The 23,222-nt window shown below is 32.5% G+C and overlaps 1 long non-coding RNA gene across 1 annotated transcript; it reads left to right on the plus strand.

Annotated features, from left to right (window-relative positions):
* Nucleotides 1-10,528: 10,528 nt before the first annotated feature.
* LOC115888711 lies at nucleotides 10,529-11,244 on the plus strand. Its single transcript, XR_004051297.1, has 3 exons — nucleotides 10,529-10,624; nucleotides 10,695-10,999; nucleotides 11,056-11,244. It is a non-coding gene; the product is annotated as an uncharacterized LOC115888711 (long non-coding RNA).
* Nucleotides 11,245-23,222: the final 11,978 nt, after the last annotated feature.

The raw sequence follows: 23,222 nt of genomic DNA on the forward strand, positions 1-23,222 counted from the left end.
TATTCGGCGCCAGGTTGACCAACTGGAATTTAAATTTCCCGCTGGGGATTCAGGTGGTAGCTCTGCTGTAAAAAATGCGAAATTCCCACATTTATTTATTTATTTTCTGGCATTGTCATTCGTTTTGACACTTTAGTTTTGTTTTACGAGTTTTTGGTTTAAATGATTTGTGTTGTGATACTTTAAGCTTAAAATTCGGAATTTTTTTAATTCTTTTTGGATTTTTTTAGTTTTTATTTAAAAAAAACATAATTTCTTGATAATATGGTAACATAGGTATTAGATTAAATTTACAAAAAAGAAAATCCAGAAAAGATCCAGTGGTTCTAAAATTGTTAACAAAAAATCATTTTTTTTGGAAATTTTCAAAGTAAAATAACTCCGTTATTCGAAAAACGATATAGAGAAAATATGTTTCTTTTATCGAGATCTAAGACCCCCTAAAATACTTGCACTTATTACTGGGACACCCTGTAGATTCGGGACAACACCGGCGGTATCAGGTGTAAGGAGAGACCAAGTCAAAGAGGTTGTGATCTCAGCCGGAGGCAAGCTCCTCGACTGTGAAGGGCACGGAGGGCCAAACTCCAACCGTGGAAGGGTGTGTACCGTCGGAGAAAGAACTATTGTCAGAGGAGGATGGGAAATACCCTGTCCCTTCTACAACAGGGATATGATGGGTTATAGATCATAGACTGTGTGATGAGTGTGTGATCTCATTCTACAAATCCATCAATTTTTTGACACCCTGTATTCAACATTGATTTGAAACATATTCATGCTACTTTCATACATATTATGTTACCATATATACGGGTTTTGAATTGAAACCATTTGAAAATTCAGACGCAGGTGATCCAGAAACCTTTACGAAGGCTAGGATGACACGTTTACATATTATATTATCTCTACGGTTGTTTTTCAATTTCGGTTCGGATTGAAAATACACAAAAGACAAAAGGGATTTTGCGAAACGGATATTGGTTTTATCGCGGCATACTTGCCAATGTTAGCTCCGGGGTCGGATTTTTTTACAGAGAGATTCCGAACAGTTTCGGGTAGGGTAAATCGTATAATTTTCTAAAAATGGAGACACTAGGGTGTCGAATAATCCTCATTTAAAATAAACTCTATAGAGTGATTCACGGCGATGGCACTTTAAGAGTCTATTACGCTGTACTCAGGGGTCGGGTAAAGCGGGAGTGTGGCCGAAGGAAATATATATTATATTTCAGAAATCTGCCTAAGGCTTAGCCCGAACCTGTCGTGTTAAGCCACACCCAAAAATCCAAACAAACGTGCTTTGAATAAGGCTTGATTAAGGTTTGCAGAGCTTCAGCATTTGCCATAAAATAGCGAGCAGTTTGTTACAAAACCATATAAATTATATATCACTGTAATCACAAAACTCCAATCTATTTCCGTATTGTAACGTAATTTTAAACTATGTCTTTATTTTTGAGAGAATTTAGTCCAAACATAAGGAATATTTTGTTGGTGACTGACCATCAAAATCTTAAAAATAAAGTTGTTTAAAAATGTGCTACTATACGGATATAGTATAATCACGGCATATAAATCACACGGCAGGCTAACTCTCTTTGGCGGGAACGCTACGCGCATACCGTCGCGCACGCCGCCATTAGGGTTTCCATCAACAGAAAGTAACCAGTGTCGTAGTTTCTTTCATCGACTGCGCACACTTTCGGCTGATTCCAGTCAGTAGCATACGGATTAATTTATTTTGTTTATTTCTTGAGTTATATTTTATAGTTGTTGTTTTATTTTTGTTTATTGTGTTATATATTTGGTTTTTCTAGTTTATTTTCGTTTCTTGTGTTATATAATTTATTTTTGTTTTTCTGAACATTTTTAAATCGTTAATTTTTACGTGTTTTTAAAATGCCTGGGCGAAGTTGTGCAGCAAAAAACTGCCCTAGTAGAGGACTAAACTGCAATAAAAGTTTCTTTCTATTTCCTAGAGATCCGATTAGGTATGTATATACATAAGTGATTAATTATTTTAACATATTTTAGTTAAAAAAACAGTAGTATACATATTAGGACATTCAGCTAAATAGAAAGATCTAATTAAAAATATACAAGTTCAGCATCTATATTAAATGTTAACAAACTTATATACAGGGTGAGTCTTAAATAAGTGCAAATATTTTCAGGGCTGGCAGATCTCGATAAAGAAACATATTTTCTCCTTACTTTTTCAGATAAATCCAAAATAACCGAGTTATTTAAGTTTAAAAAAAAATGTTTTTTTTGTGAATGTTGAGTTGAGAGCCACCGGAATTTTTCTGTATTTGCATCCCTTTTAGTGCCGCAACCATAGAGTAAAGCCGTAACTATGGTAATATCAGAGATTAAGAAATTATACCGTGGGAAAATTTGCGGTGAACAGGCAGTTCTAAAAAGTTTTCGAAAAATATACAGGGAAGTTAAAAGAAAATGCACGATTTTCAATATCTTTTTTTAGCGAAAAAAAACTCATAAACGTGTTCCTGGGGTCGAAATATACCACCCCTGAAAATATTTGCACTTATTCAAGACTCACCCTATATGTATATAAAATATTAGCAAGATTAAAATGTTAAATATTTAGTAAAATTTAATGTTGTATCTAGACATTCAACATTAAATTTAAAAATAATTATATTATTAATTTAAATAAAATTATAAAAATAAATAAAATGAGTATATCGAAAATAACAATAGATTAGTAACAAGTTAACAATACATTTTTAGGGCAAGAACATGGGCAATTGCATCTAATAGAGAAGACTTGGTTGAAGATATAAATAAGGCCCACAAGTACAGGTTGTGTTCTGTTCACATTGAATTTAAAATGTTTACCAATTCGCTTTGTAACCGTATAAAATACAATGCGGTACCTACTTTGTTTCCTGCCATGAAAAAAATAGAAGTTTCTCAAAAAAAATTGTGGATTTATTAATTTGTGAAATTTGAATATTAATAAAATTTGCTACGCCCATTGATGGGCATAATTTGTACGTAGCCTCTTTATATTGTTCAATAAATATTTTATTGATATTTTTTTAATTCTTGTTTGTAACTCCTGGCATGTTTTTGTTAGTTGCATGTTTTTTAATTTTAATTGTCTATTCTCTACAGTGAAATATTTAATTGATTTTTTCATTTTTACTTTTCGAGAAGTATGCGCGGAATGAATTTTATTTATAAAATAAAATTCAGTTTCAGTCAATTAAAGTATTTTTTTAATACGACCCTGTCGTATTTTCTGAGAAATTTTTTAATACAAAGATTAGATCCAGTAGTTAGTCAAATTTTATAGAAATTTTAAACAATGGAATCTGAGTAGAGTTGGCGTGCCGATTGTTTTATGTGCAGTGGTATAATCCTTTATCTTTAATTTAATTCTTCATTTGTGTAAAAATACCTAGCCAGTTTTACATAAAACGTTAAATGCCGAACGCTTATTTTGCTACTTTTTCGGGCTAGTTAAGTGGACTCAAACTGTTGTTGGCCACACAAATTTACCTCTTTAACATTCTAGAGCGACATTTTTCCTCCGAGGAGAATTCGACCGCAAATTCTGAAGAAATCTTGGCTTATAGACTTTTTTTATCGCATCAGTTTAAGGATACTGTCGTTGATCTTCTTACATACTATATTTTGTCCCGTTTGTTGAAAATCACAATAGGTTTCTTTGAATTCGTTCCTTTACTAATAACGATACATCTCAAACGATGCGTATGGTAAATTCTTCAAAGGTATACGAAGATAAGATACCGTTTAAATAACAATGTCGGGGCCAAGGCCGAAATATATTTTAAAAAAGGGATGTCCAATTCTTAGTAGTTTAGATTTAAATGTCTTTGTTAGAAGACTGAAATTAGTTTAATATTTTATTTACGTGTCATTTTTTACATACGTGTCATTTTTTACATGTGTGTATACAAAACTGAAGAGGATTTTGTTAGCTTGAATTACCCCAAGCCTCCTTGGCAATCAATAGCCTCCTCTCTCGAGTTGATGACTCGCCAACTCGCCAACCTCAAATTCTGAGGTCTGGCAAAGCTGGTCATCAAACCCCAAATCCTCTGCTCGTAGTACATGACCACAGACAGTAGAGGGCATCTGGTATGACGGACAGGGTACTCATACCCCAACTAGCATTTATAGTGGCAGATACGTAACTGCTACTATCAAAGCCACTACAAAGGGGTGGTGACCATCGGCGGCTACGTCGTATATTCGTAGCTGCTAAGTAACTACGACCAAAATGGGGAAAGCTTTTGAGTAGCCGGGTAGTGTCTTGGGTAGTTTTTGCCACTAAAAGAGTTACTATGATGTCACTATAAAGTCAATGAATACGACTTGTCTATTACGAAGCTGCCTAGTCGCGGGTCCGTGGCAGCCAAGTGGAACTTTCGTTTCGTTTTCGTTATTTACCGTGCGATTTTAACGCCTTTTTTAGGTAAATTCCACAACGCAATCGACTTTACTGAATAAAATAGTGGGTTTTTTCGAGCAAACAAAATTCTCGAGCGCCTCTCAAAATATTTCAAATTATTATATTATTTGCAATCTCATGTAGTAATTAAATTATAATAGTAATTTGCTTGAAACTGTTGGGGTCAATCTTTAAAATATTAGTCCACCGTCAGAAATAACAAAATAACTTAAGGAAAAAGGATTTAACCTAGGTATATTTAGCCTGAAAACGCATAATGTTTGAGCCATTTGGCTATTCGTCTAAAAAGTCATGAAAAAAATATGGCCGTTTAATCCGAAAAATACTTTATAGTTCCATATGCTTCCACAAAGTACCGGGAACAATAACATATTAGGCCAACCCTACCCATTTGGACCTTTAAAATTTTTGGATGGATAAAGTGACAATTGTAACTCCCAAAGGCTACCATAACTTGGTATACTGATGCCTCCAAAACCAATACGGGAACAGGGATCGGAGTGTTTGGGCCGAGAGCTAATTACTCCGAACCAATGGGCACTTATCCTAGTATCCTACAGGCAGAAATTTACGCTATCGAGAGATGCGTACAACTTATCTTAGATAGGAACTATCGGAAACAAGAAATAGCCATCTTATCTGATAGTCAAGCAGCATTAAAGGCGATCAACTCAGTATCAATCAATTCGAAATTGGTCAAAGAATGCATAGAGAAGCTGAATAAATTAGGCAAAGAAAACAAAGTCCTCCTACACTGGGTGCCTGCTCACCAAGGGATAGAAGGCAATGAAAAAGCAAATAATCTAGCTAGGAAAGGAGCGAACACTCCACTAACTGGACCAGAACCGTTCTGCTTTCCAAGTGGTAACCAACTCAAGGCGGAACTCAAGAACTTGGAAGATTCCATCCGCAACCTGGAATGGAAATCTTGCAATGGTCTAGGACACTCGAAGAAGTTTCTGAGGGCTTATGATCAAGAAAAATCACAGATCTTCCTGGGTCTGAGTAAGAACAATCTTCGGATTGTCACGGGGTTTTAACAGGACACTGTCTCCTCAATGAACACCTCAGTAGATTGAAACTAAGAAGAAACGGCGAATGCAGATTCTGTGGGGAAGATGGTGAAACACCAGTACACCTCATCACTGAGTGCGCCGAGACGACAACCATTCGTGCCATGAATTTTGGTACGACTGATATTGGAGATGGAGAACTACCCTCTATAAAACCGTCCCAGATACTGGCTTTTGTCAAAGCCCTGGGACTGTATGATGAGTTATGATTCAAGAAAGGGGGACACAATGGATCTGTAAGGTCGAAGTGATTAACCCCCCTCCCACTCATTCTAAATTCTAAAGAATTCTAAACTCCCAAAGGCGACTTTATAGAAACAATAACTTTTTTGGAACTACATGGTCAACAATTCTTTGATGAGCGACGGGAAGGGTTACTTTATAGTAACCTAGGAAGGTAGCAGTAACCATTTTGCTATTTTCAATGCTACTGTAAAAAATAACAAAGTGTCGCGTCGTGGCCGCAACTACCCCGTAACTTAAATTGTTACTATAAAGTAACAAAACTTAATGGAGGCATTATGGTAGCACTTGTTAGTAACCCCTACTTTGAAAAGTTACTACAAAGTTTTTGGTCTTTTATTGTGTCATATTCGAAGATTCGGATAGTTCCAGCCACTTCTTTAAATTACATGTTTGCGACTTGCAATCGAGGTTTTTATTTTCCACTTTTATGGTAGGTAGGCACTAACCGGTCACTCTCGAAATATACTTCAAAGTGACTATTCCTTATAGAGTAACATTTTAAGTGGCAGAGTGGGCCTAGGAACTATACTTTAGAGGCAGTGACATTTTAAAAAGGACTGGGAATTTTATTAAATATTTTGTATTAATAAAATAAAATCAATGTTTTCAGTCATATTTCAGTAGCTCCTAGGCATAATATAACAACAGTTCAATCATCTTTTAAATCAAATATATATTTATTTATTGTCTGGAACGTAGACAACCTTGTTTACCGTTACGTGAAGTTTCTCATATAAGCTACAATTCATCCAAAGTTCGTCAGATAACGTTTTTTTTATATTTCATTTGTAGCCAAGAAAAAACTACACTTTGAGAGTAGCTTAATATGAGTGGGTTGTTTAATAAATAACGTACCAATATTGGGATGTAGCTGCTTATTATAGAGTTACATAAAAAATGTATAGAGAGACACAAAAACATTTTACTTTCTATTAAAATATGTAATTTAATGGAGGAGTCTACCAGACTTCTATGTAGCGATTAAGGGAAAATTATTCAGTGTAGCCGTTGAGGGTTAAGAATGACATATACAGGGTGAGTTTCCTACGATCGATGTTCTCTATGGGTATCTCGGAAAGTACTGGAGATAGAGAGTCGGTTAAATGGGGAAAGGATTGCAATTTTTTGGGGTCATAAATATGCGCCTTTCAGATTTTAGAAAAAGTTCATGGCTTACTAGATATTTCGAAAAAACCAAATTTTGGCTATTTTAAAAATTGTCCCTAATTCCATTATAATCTATTTTAGACAAAAAGTTTTCAGATAGAAGTTGTAGATAATCACATCCCTAATCAGTTTATGTTCTCCGATTTTTTCTAAAGACTCATTTTTGACGTATGACACAAACATATGTTTTTTTTAAATAAAAACCATAGTTGGCCATGACTTCATAAAAAGCGCCATTTTTTAAGCTCTTCAGCGATATAAGCTATAATATGTTTTTTTCAAAAAATTACTGAGTTATATTAAAATATTCTTTGGTTATAGCCATTTCTTATCTTTCTTGAATAATTTCACTTACTTAGCCATGGAAACAAATTCAATCGTCGCCAAAAAACTACTGCGTTATAGCCAATTCTTATCTTTCTTAACTAATTTTACTTAGTTAGTATGGTGTTCTTATTTTGTTATGATTTATAACTTATAAAAAGAAAAAATATATTATTTGTTATGATTTATAACTTATAAAAAGAAAAAATATATTATTAAAGGACTCTTTGCAATTTACGTTACACAAACTAAAACTTAAAAAAATAATATCACTACATACACTTTAAGTTATTTTACAAAATGTTAAAAAAACCGCCATTGTTTTGAGTACATAAATGCATCTTTTTAAAACTGAATTTCTAGTTATTCTCACAGAACAACCGGTCGACTTAATTAAGCTTCTCCTGCACCGCTTCTTCGAGTGCCTCTCTTAATTCATAAGTTCTTTTGTAAACGTTGTTGTTAACCATACCGCATAAAAAAATCTAAAATGGATAGGTCAGGTGATCGAGGAAGCCCATACAATTTGTCCACCTATTTCTATCCCTGGTTCTACATAATTATGATATAAATAATTTTTAACATTTCTTTCCTTGGTGGTTGGGGGGGGGTGTGGTGTGTCATAATGAAAGTCATGTTGAAACCACTCTATTAATGCGCGAGCATCTAAATTTAACTTTTCTAACATGTCTTGAAAACCGTTCTCTAAACGTACTAAGTAACGTTCACCGGTCAACGTATCCTCGAAACTGTATGGCCAAGAAAAGTTGAACCAATAATCATACACGCATTTCTTCATTTGAAAAATTCATATCAATTTTTGTTTATTTTAATTTACAAAGTTTGGATGTGACAGTTTCACATTTCTGAGAGCAACGACGATTGAACTTGTTTCCATGGCTAACTAAGTGAGATTAGTCAAGAAAGATGAGAATTGGCTATACCCCTATAACTCAATAATTTTGTGAAAAAAACATATTATAGCTTATATCGCTGAAAATCTTAAAAAATGGCGCTTTTTATGAAGTCATCGCCAACTATGGTTTCTATTTAAAACAAACATATGTTTGTGTCATACGTCAAAAATGACAGGCTTTAGAAAAAATAGGAGAAAAACTCATTAGGGATGTGATTATCTACAACTTTTATCTGAAAATTTTTGTCTAAAATAGATTATAATGGAATTAGGGACAAGTTTAAAAAGGTTCGAAGTCCGAGTTTATAATCATCTGCTGATGATGCTAACACGGTTAGCGAAACGCGCGTCCAGTGTAAAATTAAAAGTGTTTAGGTGTATTGTGTAAGCTTCTCCTGCACCGCTTCTTCGAGTGCCTCTCTTAATTCATAAGTTCTTTTGTAAACCTTGTTGTTAACCATACCGCATAAAAAAATCTAAAATGGATAGGTCAGGTGATCGAGGAGGCCCATACAATTTGTCCACCTATTTCTATCCCTGGTTCTACATAATTATGATAAATAATTTTTAACATTTCTTTCCTTCGTTGGGGAGGGGGGGGTGGTGTGTCATTGTGGTGATTTGATGCTTTATTTTGCTGTGTAACACCGAACGTACTAACCCTCAACTGTAATGGTTTGAAGAGTAATAAATTTTCGTCTGTACCTGTATAAAACTACTGAGTAAGAGATATACATTTACAACGGTTTTTTACGTAAAAAATCTAAATCGGCTAAATCTTGCTAAAAATTGCTACGAGTAATGGTTGTCGAGATATTTGGAATCGAAATTATCAATACCTATCAAACTTATGAATTTTGTAGTCCAGACATAAAGTATGTATTGTATGTATTTGAGGAAAATATAAGAACTTCTAAAGGGTGGCTCAAAAAAGTGTGAGTGGATCGCGAATATTTTTTTAAATGGAACGCCTATATACGGGGTGGCGCAACTCATTCGCCTCGGTTGATTATACGAAAACGGAAATATGTAGAAACAAAATATTTTATGGGCATATGTGGGAAGACCATGTGCATAATTTAAAATTATTTTGAAATGTACAGGGCATGTTAGAACTAAGATTTACACCAAAATTATATTTTTTCTTATGGAACACCCGGTATTTTATTTCATATTTGGATCCTTGGACACAAAATAAGGCATGTATTATAAGGGTTATTATATATTAATATGTTTACAAGCTTTGGTTTTTGAGATATTTAAAGATATTTAAATATGCATGCTACAATGGAATAGACTATCAACACCCTGTACATTACTTTTTAGAATTAATTCTGAGTTTACAGATAGAGAAATAAACTTTACTGAAAAATTGTATTGCTCCCTTAAATTTATACAGGGGTACCAAAAATTAATGATTTATTTTAAATATTTATTTTACATAAAAACCTTGTTATTTCAAATACGACAACCTGTATTTTTTTAAATAAATCGAAACAGATTCAAATGCTCTTTCAAACTATATTAGGGTATCCTATACCTGTCTAGCTCAGATTTTGAATAAAGAGCAATTTTTCAATAAAATGGCAACAAAGATGGCTGATGTCGTCATGGCAAGTTTTTAGTGACAGTAGCTATTTTCAAAATCGAAATTAGTTTATGGACTTTATTTATTTATAGCAAGTACTTTAATCACTAGTTGATTAAAAAAGTATACCATTAATATTGCAAATTATATTTTACCCTCCCATACCCAGATAGCAGCAAAAGGAACATTTACATTCTAAGAATATTCCTCCTAAGTTCTTATAAGTATATTCTTTTTTTAATAAGTATGGCATATGAATAGTACATTCTACTATGAATGTGATTTAAAGGTATATTATCAGCATGACCTTAGAATGTCTTCTTAAATTATGGTTTACAATAAATTATAAGTATCTGCTATTCACGTTCTAAACATATCTGAATAAAAATAAAGGAGAATAAAAATGATTTCGAAATGAAAAAATAAATACAATACATTATATTTGTATATTTTCTTACTATTAAATTTTTGTGTATTAAATATAATTATTAGGGATTTTATATATTAGTGTATATAGATGCACTGTAAACAAATATTCAAGCAAAAATACAGTGTTTCTTATTCTAACAAATAAATAAACCTGTAAAACTGTATAAATAAAAACGATCTTCCATTATGGGTATACCCCATTATGAAATAAAAAGATCGATTATACCAAAAGATAGTTTGATAAAACTCGATAGATTTTAATCGATTTTCTGGGTAAAAAGATCGATCTTCGATTGAAATCGATTCGAATCGTACATCCATAACATAACCTAACAAAAAAAAACAAGTGAACGTGCTTGATCCAAACGTGACCCAAACTATTTTAATAATTAAAACACTGAGGTAACGTAAAGGTAAGTGATGCAAATAATTATTTTAAGGATAGAATCGGTAAAATAGTTCTTGTTATGTTTGTGTTTTCAGTATCTATTTTAAGGGGAGTGAATTTAATGTTCTCAAACCATGAGACCTCGAAAAAAATAGGTTATACTAAAAAATATTTTAAAATTCAACCAAAAAAAAGGAGCCAAAATCTTATTACAATGTTACGCAAATATGACTTCAATATTGTACATTAAACTGGATTCAGACTAAAGTGATTCTTTATTATCCTCTGTACATCATCAAAGTAGTAGTATCTCTGGTAGTATCATCGAAGATATCTGTTCTAATAAGTGGAGTTCCAGTGCTGAAATTTCCTAAAATGTAGTATTTATATAGGTATTTATGTAGGCTCTTCTATAATCATTTATTGTGTATTTTTTAAGAGAAAGGTATTTTTTAGAATTAATAGGTTCGAGAATTATCTAGACTTGGTGGTTCAGGAGTAGCACAAAGTACAAGGAAAGTGCTTTATAAGGTTCTGGGCAATGAAATTGCACAAAAATATTCTTGGGATGGGGCCAACCAGAAGAGAAGTTTGAAATCATTGTTAGTGGCCAAAGACAATTTTAGGTATCTGAACTTAAAGATATTTGCAATTGACTCCATGAAAGGTCAATTTCAAGAGTCAAAAGAAACCGAAATTATCAATATAATTAAAATATGGCTTGTAAAAACAAAAGAAAGATCAACAAAACAAAGGTAAGTTGTGCAAATTTATTTGAACAGTATAATTTTGCTGATATTATTTCAGAAGGGTAGACAAGAGAATATAAAAACATAGACATAGAAGATAATATCAATGTATATTGTTATATTAAAATATTTTTAATTAATAAACATATATTACTCAAGTTCGTCTTTATCCTTACCTATTATTTTTAACCGTTCTATTTATTACTTAATTTTTTATTATTACACATCAAATTATTTAATTTCAGCAAGTTGTTTGTAGTGTGTTCCAGATATGAATGTACTGTATAGGTATCCTGTAGATTTTAAGAGATAAAAAAATTGCTAAATATGAAAAAAATTGTGTCTATCTATAGTTTATAGGATATTGGTACAGTGCATCCTTATATAGGACACCCTGTAGATACAGAGTTGAGGATTAGAATATTTGGTGTTACAACAGCAAAATAAAACACTAATTCACCACAATATACCAAAACACTTTACTTTTGAACTGGACGCTTGTTTGGTTAATCATGTTAGCGTCATCAGTAGATGATTAAAACTTAAATTTTGACCATCTGCTGATGATGCTAACATGGTTAGCGAAACGCGCGTCCTGTGCAAAAGTAAAGTGTTTTGGTGTATTGTGGTAAATTAGTGTTTTATTTTGCCTCTGTAGATAATAAAAAAATATGAAAAGCATAAATATAGAATATTAAAAACATGAATATCATATGATTGGAATATTATTTTTAAATACATTCTTTTACGAACATATAATTCACGTTCATACATTATATCTTGGAATGTGAAACGCACTTCTATATCACTTGAATAGGGTGGAACGTAATCTCTGCTATTCATGTGCCATATATGTTCCCAATGAAAAAAAGGAATGTGAATAGAACATTGTTGTTCTCCAAAGTCACTTGCTTCGCATATGAAAAGAACGTAAATGTGCTATCTGGGTAGTAATTTTGTTTCGGGAGAGTTGAATATCCGGGAAAGTTGAGTTATTGAATATAATTGCACCCAACAACGCCCTAATTGCGCTCTCCTTTATGCATTAACATTTTTTCGACAATTTTATTAACATTTGAAATTGTCACAACACAGCACGACGCCGACGCCTAGTCCCAATTCTTTTTCATTTATTTTTTATTATCCGAAACAGCGTTACATCACACAAACCTGGTACCTGAGTGTTTTACCTCTTTTTTGTCTCAATGACTGCACTAGCAAAAAACTAAAAGACTTATATATTATAACAAAACCGCACGATTTCAATATTATTCTATGCGATCAACATGACAGCGACGTGAAATAGATAGGGATAATTTCTGATTTTTGCCATTGACTCGTTGCAGTAGGAATTTGTTGAAATCAACTGAAATACACCAAGCCTATACTAATTAATAACTACTATTACATGAACTGGTGCTTAATAAAACGGCGATGGTAAATGTTTCAGTATGCCTACGCGCACCTATTCACCGTTTTAAAACAGTGCGCGTAGTTGCATCGCGGCTACCATCCTGGCGAGCAGCGCGGCCAGCATATTGGCGAGCATCGCATGGAGATGCCTCTGTTTGTGTCCTTAGATTGAAATCATAAATTTGAAATGTTTTTAAGCCAAAAGTTCAACAGAAACTGTTTTTTCGAAGAAAAATTTATGATTAATTAAAAAAAAAAAAGTTCTCAAATTTATCATTTCAGTCAAATAACTATCTACTCAACATTGTTTATTTTTTCTCAATAATGACGTGTATTGACTATTTTCATTCTATATATTGTGAGAACGGTTGCTCGCAGCAATTTTTACCAAGAGACATTTTTTACGTAGAAAATTATTGAAATGTATCTTTTCACTCAGTAGTTTTATACAGGTACGGACAAAAAGTTATTACTCTTTAAATCAGTTATAACACATGTAGCTGGCGCCCCCCACAAATAGGAGTCATGCTGATATCAAAATCAAATTTTTCATGTCAACAAACTCCCAAACAGCAATTTTCATCTAAATATTGATGTTACTTCAAGAATTATATGGAAAAAATCGAAATAAAAAAGAAACATCTACACCACCCTGTGTATTCGAAACTAAGCATTTTAGTACATACATTTATACGAACTTTTTACTTATTTTTATCTGTAACCACCCTGTATAGAGGTTCCAATATTGGAACCTATTCTAAATGATGACCAAAAAGAATTACCTTTCTATTTGTTCAACTTGCATAAATACATACTATACGGCATATACCCAGCAAAAATAGAAATTCGTCAATAGTCAATACCAAAAAATATGGAACTTTAAAGGAAATATTTACATATTCATAAACATCAAATAGGTCCATATTTACAATGACTATCGATTTAATTCTGTTCAAAAGCGATTGACCCTTGATATTGGGTCGGTTATCTAAATTTTATTTCCATCCTATCTAGTTGTGCATTCTAACCGTTCTCGATATTCAAAACGCAATAGCTATACTATTAATTTAACGTATAATTGTGTTGATAAAGTGAATAGTTCAAGTCGCATTCAATTTTGCATCGACGCACATATACACTATTGCATTTATGGAAACAATCCCGATAATATATGGAATGAATTTAGAATGTTTTGGATACACATTTTTTTTCAGCATATTATAGCATTTTTATCATAGTCCAGTAAATATAGGATGAAACCAATGGCTAAAGAATCCAAGGACAAATAACACCCGAGAGCAAATTGTGGCGATGTCACCTAACAGTGTAGCAAACAACCTAGCTGTTTGAAGAGATATTTATATTTTTTGATAAATGTTTTGACTACGCCTATAGTGTATACGATGGTATCATACTAATTAATTACGAAAAAGACTTATTAAAATGTTAACAAAAGGTACAAAACTAGTATCGACGTATAGCACACATCGAGTACATATAATATCAGAAAAATAATTATCGAATTCAATAAGAAAACTAAGAAATAAAAACTTCGTTATTTCAAATACAACACTATGTATTTTTTAAATAAGTCGAAGCACATTTAAATGCTCTTTCAAACTATACTAGGGTTTCCTATACCTATCTGGCTCAGATTTTGAATAAAAAGCGATTTTTCAATAAAATGGTAATCAAGATGGCTGTACTACTATGTTGACTATTTTCAAAATCGACATTAGTTTATGGACTTTATCATTTAATTTATAACAATTTACTTTTATATTTAATTTGCCTACAATAGTTTAATAAGTAAGTATTTATTATTTTATCAAGAAAAATAAAGAAGTAGTTCTTTGATTTATAATACGACGACTTGTAGATATATTGGATTTTGTATAAAACAACCAATTAAGGCAAATTCATTTTCTTCACTTCCAACGATAGGTTTCTGCCTAATAGGTTTTTCATATGCCACACTATCAGCTCTCGAAATAGGAAAAGTAGTTTTTCAAAGGAACGCTTGTCAAGAAAATTCCTATTTAGATATCTTTGAGCAAAAAACCCTTCAGACCAACAAGCAGTTGTCCTCACAAAATAAAATCACTAGTAACATATTCATTCCTTCCGCTAGCACAGATACTGCTTCATATTTCTTGATAAAATTATAAATGCTTACTTATTAAACTTACTGGAGGTACCAAAACAAAAATAACCTGTTATAAATTAAAATAAAACACAAAAACTAATGTAGATTTTGAAAATAGCTACTCTAAGTGTCACTAGAAAATTGCCAGGCCGAGACCAGACATCTTGATTACAATTTTATTGAAAATTTTTTTTTCAAAATCTGAGCCAGATAGGTAGAGGAAACCTTAATACAGTTTGAAAGAGCATTTAAATCTGATTCGACTTATTTAAAAAAATACATAATGTTGCATTTGAAATAACGAAGTTTTTATGTAAAATAAATATTTAAAGTAGACCAGCAATTTTTGATACCCTGTATACATTTAAGAACACATTCAAAATTTTTAGTAAAATTTATTTCTCTGGCTTGAAAGTCAGCACAAGAAGTAATTCTGAAAAGTAATGTACAAGGTGTTAACAAACTTTTTTATTATAGCATATATATTTAAATATCTTTAAATATCTCAAAACCCAAAGCTTTTAAACATGTTAAACCTTTATAATAAATGCCTTATTTTATGTTCAAGAATCCAACAGTAAAATAAAATACCGGGTGTTCCATAAGAAAAAATATAACTTATGGTTATGGATCTTAGTTCTGACACAACTTGTACATTTCAAAATAATTTTAAATTATGCACAGTGCCTGCCTCCATATGCCCATAAAATATTTTGTTTCTACATCTTTCCGTTTTCGTATAATCAACCGAGGCGAATGAGGTGCGCCACCCTATATTATGCCACCCTGTATAATACTGCAATCAAAAGAGAACCTAAAAGAAACTACACTCGCCGAAAAATCTCAAATATTAGATTATCTTTACAATTATTAATTAAATTGATATAGTCCCTATATTCAGTATCTAAATTTCTATTGTTTCTATAACAATACAAATTTAATATTAATATTTTGACGCTATGATATTAAGTAATTTTATCTTGTTTGGAAATTTTAAATTGACTTCATGACTAAAATTTTATAAATTCTCATAAAATCTAAAATTATTAACGTCAAACTAGCAAAACTTCTATCGTTTCGCAGGTTATTTCATTATAGTCAAGACATCAAAAGGAAATACTAGCGTATACTATTAAGCGAAAATTCCATGAAAATATTTGAAATCTTTAAGACTTTGTCACATAGTTATAATATTAAAACATGCAAAAACAAAGATAAGTTGCATGAAAGTTTATTAAACAGTAATCTATAGATTAAACAAGAAACTAAATCATCACTAAAACTTCAAGGACATTATTCTTATTTATTAAAAAATATAATTGTAATACACCTGGACACGTAGCAAGAAGAACAGACAACAGATGGACCACAAAAATTACAGCATAGTAGCCACGAGGAATCAAGAGACCTAGGGGTAGACCAAACCTGAGATGGGACCATGATATTAGGAAAATGTATCTGCTGCATGTGTGTTTAAAAGTACGCGCACACTGACAAGAGCCGCACGCGCCGGCGCCGCAACGACCGAAGAAAAATATTGTTTGTGTTACTTTCAATGAAGGTGCGCACACTAGCCAGAGCCGCACGAATCGCATCGACCAAAATGCGGTCAGCATTGTTGGGCAAGAAGGATTTTCGATAAATGCGGCTAGTGCTGCTGACGTCACACGCAATTCCTTCCACTCTACGTAGGTAGCCGAAGAGGATATTGGAAATTCAATATGCCAAGAAAGTTCGCAAATTTTTCATGGCTCATATTGAAAAATGTTTAGTTCATCGTTAATTAATAAGGAAATAATGTGGATTTTTGCAAATATTGTGAAACTATAACTTTCGATTCTTTCTCGTGATTTCTTCTTCTTCTATTAGCAAGGAGCCTATAATTATTTCTTATTCGTTGTCATTTATTGTCGAGAAATTCATAGATGTAACATAGACATAGATGTGTTTCTGGGGTCAAAATACAAGGTGGTCCGAACTGTATTCCGAAAACATCGGCAGCATATTCTGCAGATAAAAATAAGTAAAAAAGTTCTTTAAATGTATATCCTAAAATACTTAGTTTCGAAGATACAGGGTGTAGAAGCTTCATTTTTATTTTGATTTGTTCCAAATAATGTCTGAAGTAACGTCAATATGTATAGAATGGAGAAGAATGTACGGAATGGAGAAGAATTGTAAAGTCAGTTAAGAGCGACAACCAAAAAGTAAAGAGGCAACAAGGCAATGAGATTTTTGAATGTCTGGAGTGCGGTAGACAGATAACATCACGTATCGGGCTTTTCAGTCACAGAGAAGCTCATGAAAGAAAACGCCTTGCGTGACCATCTTCTGATGCGTGTCAAATACTCGTCAGCGAGTAATGGCGGTATGTATGTATGGATGAAAATTGATATCTGGGAGTTTTTTGACATTAAAAATTTGATTTTGATGTCAATATGACTCCTACTTGTAAAGGGCACCACCTACATATTTTTTAACTGATTTGAAGAGTAAAAACTTTTCGTCCGTACCTGTATAAAACTACTGAGTAAAAAAATATACATTTACGACGTTTTCTACGAAAAAAAGGTCTCTTGGTAAAAATCGCTACGAGTAATGGTTTTCAACATATTTGGAATCGAAATTATCAATACCTGTCATCATTGACATAAATTAAACATGTTGACTAAATAGTTGTTAGACTGAAACTGAAATAATAAATTTGAAATGTTTTTGTACCAAAAGTTCAACAGAAACTTTTGTAGCGTTTTTTAAACAACTACCACTGCGAACGCCAGCTTTTCATCGGAGAGCAGTCGTGGATAAGGTATTTCACTAGAGAGAAAATTAATCAATAATAATAAACAAAAGATATATAGATATTGGGCGCCAGGCATGTACAGAGAAAGAAAACACAGTTGTATAATACTTAAAACTAATGACTATATTTATTCGTGATGAATTCTGATGGTAAATAGCATTGTACAATTAATATAATTATTATAGTGGTTACTTGTTGAGTAAAACTATATATGTAAATAATATTAAATACGTTCTATGAAAAGACTATAAAGAAAATACAATGCGTGTAACGTTATAGAAAATATAGGAAAAGTAGCATTACTTTATTTAAATTGTTAAATTTATACGGTGTTAAATCAGATGTGTTGCAACCTGTAGATTCTAGAATCTATCTCGTTATTCATCTGTTAGTATAGCGTAATAATAATGTCTATAGAAAGTAATACTATTACAATGCGTGATATTATGAAATCTAAAATCTAAATCACACTTTTACTACTGCATCGACATAAATATCCTTAATAATCTAACCACTAAATATAGTCTGTACGCTATTGTTTAAAATGTACGTTACTGTTTAAGACTGAAAACATTTTAGATGTTAAATGCAAAACTAGAACTTAAATATACACTTAGCTGTTCTTTTATGTAACCCTGCTTCAAACAGTAGCAGCGCGAGGAGGTCTAGCATCTCTGTACTGTCTGTCGGCGATCCAGGCTTAGAAATGGGGGTGAAGCAGCACGGGGCTCAAGCCACATCCACGCTGGGGCACTCTATGTGTAAGACAAATCAATCCTACTGGGGACACTTGTCCATGGGACATCCGTCCATAAGATAGTGGCACAAGAGAACACTACTAGGACCTTGAAAAATAGTCCATACCTTGGACACTTGTCCGTAAGACAATGTCCGTCCGTAAGACCCTAAGAACACGAAACTCTTGTTTAAAATCAAACACCGTCTAATAAACAAAATGAACCTACCTCGAAATACTTCCGAGGGCTCAATAAATAATAAACAATCTGTCCTTTCTTCCAAATGACATTCTGGAGGACAAAAGCAAAGGGACGCCAACGTGCCAGCCAAATACAAATACAAGTTGGGACATCCGTAACTCTACCCTAAAAATATTCACTAATAATATCGAATCTAAAAGGAAAATAACTCAGCTTTACCTGTAGCTTCGAAATGGCAGCTGATTCAGATAATACAGCCAGATTTAAATGACCACCATTTCTCAACACTGGGACTAATGGCGTCTAAGAGGCCAAACAGTCCAACCAAAAGTGAAGTTAGATCACAGAGAATTGACAGAAGCGATGTCGACAGCGCGCGCTCCCACAGAGCGATACCAGGGTTGTGTCAAACAATAACAGGGTTGTGCCAAACAATAACAGGGTTGTGCCCAGACATCATATATCATAATCAAAGACATGTAACGAACTAAAAACGTTACACTGTTTTATTACCAAAATTTCCTAAATTTATTATTTCAGTCAAATAACTATATCCACTCAACACGTGTTTATTTTTTGTCAATAAAGACATGTATTGATTATTACAATTCTAAATATCTGGAGAACGGTTACTCGTAGTGATTTTTACCAAGAGACATTTTTTACGTAAAAAGTCCCGGAAATGTATATTTTTTTACTCAGTAGTTTCATACAGGTACACACATGTAGGTGGCGCCCCCTGCAAATACGAGTCATATTGATATTAAAATCGAATTTCTCATGCCAAAAATCTCCCCGACACCAATTGTCATCCAAATATTTACGTTACTTCATAAATTATTTGGAAAAAATCGAAATAAAAATGAAAGCATTTTAGGACATACATTTATACGAACTTTTTTACTTATTTTTTCTGAAGCATACGCTGCCGAAGTTTCCGGAATACAGTTCAGACCACCCTATATACTACGACTAAAATTATTTGCACTTATTCAAGACTCGTCCTGTTTAAATAAACAAAACCGCCGGAAAACGTACAAAGGCTGCTTTAACCTAATATTGTTAGTTGAAATATACATTTCCCAAAAGAAAAACGAAAAGAACAAAAATCGTTGAGGTTTCTATTTCCCTATACAACACTCAACACTCACTAACAAGTTGTTTGTCAAAAACAACAAATTGATGAAATTTTATATGCCTTCACTTGGAAGTTCTTTAAAAAAAGGTAAGTGATATTTCGAGTAACAGTTTTCTTTGCCTTACAGGATTTTTATAATGATCTTAAAATAAAAGCTATATGAGAGGGTTTTTTTCCAGCACGTGTTAAACTTTATTCTTTTATTTTTAGCGCTTTTGAAGAAGGTTATTTAAATTTTTTTTTTCTTTGCGTATTTCTACCAAGGGATGAAAAATAAAATATAATTGATGAGAGATTTGTAAATAAGTGTTCTTTCCAAAGATATTTAAACTCAGGAGATACAATAATGATCCATTCATAAAACGCTCTAAAACTTTATCATCACACATTGGTTTGCGAAGATCAACGAGTGCGGGAGAGAATGGATAGAGAAGGAAATAGGGTATCTGCCATAGACTTAAAATAAAATATAGACTGAGCATCTCATTCATAAATAGCTGGAACATGCGGCCAGACAATATCTTGTTATTGTTGTGTTATTGTTTTAGGTTATAACGAGTGCGACACGAGCGATAGATAGGTTGTCTCTGTCGTAACGGTTGTTCCCTGACGACTCTGCCGAGAAACACAACACTGTCTTTGGTTTCTGAAGTACACCTGAACTCTCCGTCTCATAGCCGAGTAATTTTTTTATTTTAATAAAGCTATAATTAAATTAAAAATATATCGTATTTAAACTTTTTTATATTTTATTAAGATTTAGGACAGGGTTTTTAAATAAAAGTTTAGAAAAAACGTCTTAGAGTCCAAAAAGGATAAAAATAATAAAATACACGTTATAGAAGAAATTTTATAATCGAAATTACGTAATTTTTGAAATTAATAATAAATTATTAATTTTAGTCAAACATTTACAACCCCTAATATTAATCAAAACAAGATCTATTCCACAGATATAATAGAATCGGCGACGGGGAGAGAAAAAAAAATATGATTGTTGTAATTTTTTCTCTGGTTAAGTGATGTCTTTATGTATAATGTAAATTAGAGAAAACATAAATCTGTTCCATTAAAGCAAGGAAGGTGATAGGAAGTGGATAAAATGAAAACTACATTTATTTAACTCGGTACTGTGTTTATTATACCGGGTGCGTCCCAAAAGTGGCTCATCCCCATAATTTTTTTATATTTTCAAATAAAAAAACAAAATTTAGCATGCTAGTATATGACATAAATTAGGATTGATTGACGCATTCAATTGTTTTTGGTCACTTCCTGTTTCACCGGAAATGACTATAACTTTTAATTTTTAAACGGCACCCTCGGTATATTTCTACTTTATTCGATAGAAAATGACACTCTGAATAGAATGACATATAATATGTCAACTTTTGACATTTTCGCATATGGTTTAATTGTAATTGTAACACGCGGTTCACATAACGACAATTTGACTCGAAATACCAAGTGTGTGGTATCAATATATTCATAAAAAAATGATTACAGTTGAGGGTTGGAACCTTTGGTGTTACACAGCAAAATAAAAACACTAAATCACCACAATACACCAAAACACTTTTACTTTTACACTGGACGCGCGTTTCGCTAACCATGTTAGCATCATCAGCAGATGATTATAAACTAAAGTACAATCTACAAGGCGAGCGTTTATATACTCGCTCAGTGGGCCCCGAGTGGGCGTGGCAAAATCTAGCCAACCGAGTCAGAGCCAACTGAGCGTAACAGTTAGATTTCCGCCACTAGAGTAGTAGGAACAAAGAACTTGAAGGAATTGGACCGTTGACTCTGTTCATACTATCTTTACATTTATTAATTCTGATGCTTTCATATGCATCTAATTGCCTGTAATTTGAGACTTGTTTAATTAATTTTAAATTATTAAGATCTATACAATGTTCATTATCAACAATATGTTCGGCAACGCAAGATTTATCCGGTCTACCATATCTTATCTGAGCTAAATGTTCTTTAAATCTAGTTAATATTGATCTTCTAGTTATTGTTTCTTCTAGTTATAAAAAAATGCTTTTTCCAAATATGCTAATGAGTCACATGTATGATTAAAAATACGATTTGTACATCTTTTAACCGGCCTAGACAAGACACGAAACCTATTAGGCGATCAAAACTATTTTTCCAAGGCTCCTTGATTAAAACTTAGTGTTTTTAACAACACCATGGCACCCTGGATTGAAATTTAAAATAGGATATGTTTTTAAGCGACAATGTCAAAAGTTGACATACGATATGTCATTCTATTCAGAGTGTCATTTTTTATCGAATAAAGTAGCAATATACCGAGGTTGCCTTTAAAAATAAAAAGATGTAATCATTTCGGTGAAACAGGAAGAGACCAAAAACAACTGAATACATCAATAAATCCTAATTTATGTCATATACCTATAACATACAAATCTGTTTTTTTTATCTGAAAAAATAAAAAAGTTATAGGGGGTGAGCCACTTTTGAGACGACCCGGTATATTAAAAAATATTGTTTCATAATGTAATATCAATTTAAAATTCTTGTATGTTATTTTATATGCTCAAGATAATTTTAGAATAAACCATATTTTTAATAAAATCATTATTAATTATTAACAGGGTTATAATTATGACTTTGTTACAATGTAAGTAAGTAAATAATGTAATGAGAAAAAATTCAGATTTTACATTTTACTAAAATATTATCTAAATAAGCGCCTTTCTACAACAACGCCACTGGCTCCCAATGGGCAAATTGAGAGTTGTCTACCGGTCGAAAGTCGTTTCAAGACTTAAATGGATTATTTAAGTCAAATTTCTTGCAAATTTGGCACTGGCGAACCATATTTTATAGTTCTTGAACAGAAAAAGTCAATAAAATAAACACTTAAGGACTACAAACTAAGAAAATGCGTTAATACAGCCGGGGACATAGCGGCATCAAAGCTTTACCGCACACTTGCCACGCGTACTACAAGGTAATAAATGAATGAATAGGCTCCCTCGCCTCTAATCGGTGTTATCATATTGTAAAGAACTTATCCTTTTTAAACAGTATCCGACTTATAATTTAGTAGTATAAGGACTATTTAATACATCTATGGAATATTAAAACCTACTTTATTAAACTGTAGTATTAATATCTCAATATATGTGTATAACAAGAAAAAAAATATTGATAATATTAAAGACGTGACAACATAGGCTGGATGAGGAAGGCTCGGTCGACTGTACCCAGAAGTAAACATGTGTACAAAAAAGGTTGTTTGTCCGCGTTGAGATGTAAATAGTGTAGTCTATATTTTATTTTAAGTCTATGGTATCTGCGCAATGGCAACGATGTCGGTGTGTACAGAATCTAGACGTTTGTAGTGGCGTTCCAGTGGCGTTATTTTAAGGAAATTAAAATAAATGTTTAATAAATTAAGAAA

This window comes from Sitophilus oryzae, unplaced genomic scaffold (genome assembly GCF_002938485.1).
Source record: "Sitophilus oryzae breed Bouriz unplaced genomic scaffold, Soryzae_2.0 scaffold_807_pilon_pilon, whole genome shotgun sequence".
In the NCBI taxonomy this organism is placed as follows: domain Eukaryota; kingdom Metazoa; phylum Arthropoda; class Insecta; order Coleoptera; family Curculionidae; genus Sitophilus; species Sitophilus oryzae.